This window comes from Etheostoma cragini, chromosome 18, assembly GCF_013103735.1.
Source record: "Etheostoma cragini isolate CJK2018 chromosome 18, CSU_Ecrag_1.0, whole genome shotgun sequence".
NCBI lineage: Eukaryota > Metazoa > Chordata > Actinopteri > Perciformes > Percidae > Etheostoma > Etheostoma cragini.
Window position 1 is genome coordinate 12,257,494 of NC_048424.1, and position 5,301 is coordinate 12,262,794.

Below are 5,301 nucleotides of genomic sequence, written 5' to 3' on the forward strand. Positions count from 1 at the left end.
AATAAAAACTTGCATTCACTGCGTTTGCTGACGTAACTTCCTGTTGCAGTTTTTTATTCAAACTTTATTTAAAAGTAAGTACACCAAAGTAAACGTAGCCTACATCTAAAGTATGTACATATCCATATCCACACCAGATGTGCAAAAATGAGAAATGTATAAAACACAAAATTAGTCTTAATTGCCTTTTTATTTTAAGGTCTCGTCCTGTGGCAGTTCCTCCACTGAGGTCTAGTTTTTATCACACATTACTGCATGGGATCAGCTCTCCCAAACAAGGTTTACTTGCACTCTGTCTGACAGAACTGATTTCCAATCAAGTCATATTTGTAGAAAACGATTATCTCCAGTTGGAACCAATACATGTATTGGAATGAGTAGAGGAAAATAAACTTGGATCAAAATATGGGCTAACAGTAATGTTATCATATATCGTCAGGGCCATCGGCGTAGCTACAGGAAGGGGTGTAAGTTTAATAAGTAGGCCATTGAACAGGTTGTAGATCTAGTGATTTGGGTTGCAAGGGCATAAATTGAAGTTAAAGATTAGTGTCTGATTTTTTTCTTTGCTTTTCTTTGAAAACCCTATGATCCTGAGGATGATTATATAGATGATACATTTTGTCAATGTGTTTGCATTGGACCAAAATACAGTCAAGCACTATTCTGTTTAATTTTTTTTAAATGAGGAAACACATATTAATGATGATTTCTTATTAATGTAAAAAAAAGGAATCACAATAAGGCAGATGAATCATTACAAAGTGGTTAAGAGTTTTTTTCCTTTCTGCAAAACCTTGAAAAAATTATTTCAGGTCAAGGGAAGTGCACTGAAAGAACATGAGGGAGTTTACCTGCACAAAATAAACACACAACTTTCAACCCCCCCTGTGATCTTGGGGTGTGAATGTCTAAACCATTTTTTTGTCAAAGGTTATGCCCTATTGTTAAAGACCAACCCATCTGATCCCACAATGCACATCTCGCACAAACGCACGCACCCAATGACTGACATCATTTTTTCCTACTATCTTTGTACCACAAGAAACTTATAGCCTGTCTACCACAAAAGTGAAATTGATGTTCATACCATCTTGTGTGTTTTTGTTTGTGAACATGTACATCTGTGACTTGGTCTTTGCATACACAACATGTGTACTTCATGGTCACATGCATTTGTGTGCATGTGTATGCATGTGTGGTTTTTGCTACATTATGTTGTCCTGATCCCCTTTACAATAGCCTGTGTGCCAAAGAATGAGTAGGAGATGAAAATGTCAGACAAGAATCTGATACCAGTGATGCAGGTGAAGTTTACACTTGCACATCTGCACGGGTGAAATGAAATATGAGGTTTGGCGTGTCTCCCCAATCTATAAATAGTGCAGAATAAAGAAAGATATCTGCTTAGGTAATTGTAAAGACCTTTTCAAAATGAATGTCTCATATTGCAACTGGCAGTTTGACAATGAGCAGGTTGCATTGGCTGTAGTTAGTAAGAACAGGAGGGGGAATCTTTCACATCGGGAGGGGATAGCAGATGAGTTTATTTATTGTGCAGTTTCACCTTAGGTTAAGCGCGTGCCTCTAAGTGGGTGGAGGTTTCCCCTCTAAAATTCCACTTCCTGCATTTTGAAGTCTTGGTTGCACATCTACATGTCAAAATAAACAACTACACACAAACACACTCTGTGGAACAAATGCACACAGGTAAACACACACAAACACGATCACTTTACAGGGTCACACAGGTGACAGGGAGGGTACTCTTCTTTTGCATCACTGAAAGGTTTCTAGGACACTCTAAAACCAAAGGCAGCAAAGAGCAACTGATATGTAATGGAAATGGAACATATTTCCTAAGTGAAAAGCAAAGCATAAAATATTAAGATTAAAATTGGTATATGGTGTTTGCAGCTTTTCTCATGCATTGTCCTTGTATAACATAACCTTTTGTAGACATAATAATCAAAACACAATAAGAACTATACTCAAACCAAGTCTTTATCACATTGCCATTCCAAATAACCTAAAAGTTATTTTTTCCTGTTTCTTTTAATTGTTTTATGAAGTATTTCTCCTTTTTTTGTAGTCAGATTTAGAGATGTATACATGTTTGTGCTGCTACAAGGCTGGGGTGTGATTTTCACACCTCTACACAGGATCTGAACATTTGTTTCCACTGAATGTCTTTTAAACACTCTCTGGTCAAATCTGTGCCGCAGATGTGGCTACAGAGTTCACAGAAAGGCGGATAGATGAATCAGTGGCAGCCGAGAAGGATTTCTGAGAGAATTAACGATGGGCTGATTAGATGGATTAAACAGATGGATTGACAGATTGCAAGAAGAATGAGCCGATCAGTGGCGGATTGCTGCTTTGTTTAAATGATGTAGAATGTATATAATTGAATGACTAATACACTTCATGTACATACATACATATATAGATCATGTTTCCTCTTTAACTGAATTGTATTCAATTCTAACAGATGTCCGACATAGTTGTTAGCAAGTGGGTGGCAATGGTATGGAAACAATTGAAAGCAAAGGATCGCAAATCTGTCAACAACAGCATGCAAATCGGAAAACATTAATCCTGGTGTAATTGTAGAAGAGCAAGTGCAAGTGGGTGAGGGGTGACGTCCATCCCAAAAGTTGGCAGTGAGGTAATGCTTTACATAATTTAGGCTCTAGGCATCATGGGAAGAGTATTTCACAGGACCTCACTCTTGCAGAAAATGCAAAACGTAGACCTTTGGCAGTCTGACAGGTGGTCCAAACAACTAAAGTCAGTGAAAGAACAGGTGAGGTCCTTGAATTAACAAATTGTGCAATTATAAGGGAACAATGAATTACTTCAAATTAAATTAGTTCTAAAATAAGAAACAAAGTTTGACATTTGATCATCTATTCCCATACGTATTCATTAGGCAAGTAGGTGTAACAAATGAATGAGGATTTCAATGTACCGCAGAACAATGGTAATGTATGAATCCTTTGCTTGTTTATTTAACCACATAACCATACAGGATCACATTCACTGTTGTACTTGGGGTTAACTCTTCTTCAATGCAGGCCTTTACATACACATACAATTAACAATACACGTTTGGCCTTCCCAGATCTGGATCCGAAAGCCTGGTGGGGTGATATCTTAAGCCCAGGGGCCATCATTAAAAATCATTCAAATGAGCCAACCTGAACACAATGCTTTGCAAAAGGGGCAGCCATCACAATACCTGCCTTTAACCTGTCCAATCGTGCCCATGCAAATTTCCTCAGCTTGGAATCAATGGGTCTCAGGCTTCCTGCTCAACCTACTGGGGAATTTGCATGCCCTGGCTCCCTTCATTCAATTTGGTTTCAGATAACAAGATGTAGTTTTTAATATTACCCTCGAGGGAAAAGACACATTTGGGGCTTGTGCAGAAAAAAAGTTAAAGGCACTTACTTACAAATATGCACACAAATCAGACAAGTGGAGACAGAACAGAATTTACATATTTGTTTTTACTTTACATACTGTACTTGTGCATTACTGTACAAGTATGATTTATGTCATTTATTTTGCTTCTTTTTTTCAGGCTAATCATTCTTTTGTGCTGTATATATGTATTGCAATCTTGCAGAATAGCGGCAGTAATTAAAATATGTTTTGAATAGATTAGAAGTACCACCTCCTCAAGGCAAAATGACTGGAACAGTGCTTGTGTACACAGGTGTGTAAAGGATTTGGAGCCTACAGCCATTGCAACCCGGCATTTGTTTATGTTACAAATAGCCTTTGAACCAGCAGTTAATAATTAGATTGCATGAATAATAGTAAATATAAAATATTCCATGCTGTACAGCATGTCCAGCAGTAAGTGCTTTTCTTCAATAAGCACTCTATCCACCCTGTTGCTTCAAATAGTAATGAGTGTATGAATGTGTACATGCAGTCCTTTATCAGGCCACTATTATGATGTCTGCCCTGGTACAATAAGCTGGTCTGGGGTGATGGTAATTACAAGTGACCAGGGCAATACGGTCGCGTACGGTAGAACTAATACAATGAGAAGACACATTTATACAAATAAAGCACCCCCCCCCCCCCCCCCCCCCCCCCCCCCCCCACACACACATACACACACACACCCTCACTCCTTTAATGAATGTCTCAGCGACGACAGTCCTGACCCAGGGAGAATGGAGAACTCAACCAAAACAAGATAATCCTAATACTTGGTGGCCATTTGCATTGGGCCTACAGGATAATGGAGAAGTTACATCTGGGGAAGAAAGCATTATGATAGCATCCATCATTGAGAGAGAGTTGCTGAAAAACAATGAAAAACAGGATCAACTATAATGTATGTGTGAATTATTATCATTTTTAATGATTGCAAAGACATCATCAGCAAACTGCCGTTTTAAGATTCTCAAAGATAACTTGACGAACAACTTCATATATTATCGTGTGTTTTAAAGGAAGTTCCTAGAGTTATGTGCAATACATCCCAGCGAAAAAAGTTGAAGTTCCCCCTACATTACTTTCTTTGTCTGGGTGAACATAAAAGCCAATTTTATTACCGAATGATAAGACCAAGGTCTTTTATTTTTTTATTAGCCTACTGAGAAATGTCTGTAGGCATCTAGGCAATTTGCAACACCAGCAGGCATTCTAGGTAGCCGCGCGAGCCCAGCATTGCAACTTAACTTTCCTCGCATGCCAAAACCCCATTCCGCGATTGTTTAACTACGTCCTTATATATACTCAGTCCCTTCTCTCTTTTTTTTTTTATCAGAAAAGGTAACTCGCAAATATTGTTTACAAAAAGCGTTTAGCGCGGACAACAAGGCGAAACCCGCCTTTGACAAGTCTACTATATGTGTTGTGAACTGGTGCATTCAAGAATACTTTGTAAATGTTTCAGTGGCACTGTCCAATTCCTTATCCATTATGCACTTTTCCCAACTATTTTTTTTTTTAATTTGCAGTAGGCCTAGGCCTTATAATCCAGCCACATGTTATCATGGCATTTGTAATATGTAATGTAAGAGTGTGGATCTGGCTACGCATCATGAACCCATTTTGGTTTAGACGGTGGACTATAAGGTTTTCCTCAGCAAAATAAAACAACACAAGTTGATACATTTTCTGGAAATATAAGAGTTCTTAAAATTACAGTCGCTTTCTTGGATATTACCTAAAATTCGGACTTTTCCGTGTCTTTTCAAATAGTAATTTCAAAACGTCGGACGGTATTTGAAGTATACTTTAGTGAACATGCGCAGTTCGCCACATGCTCTCAGGAGC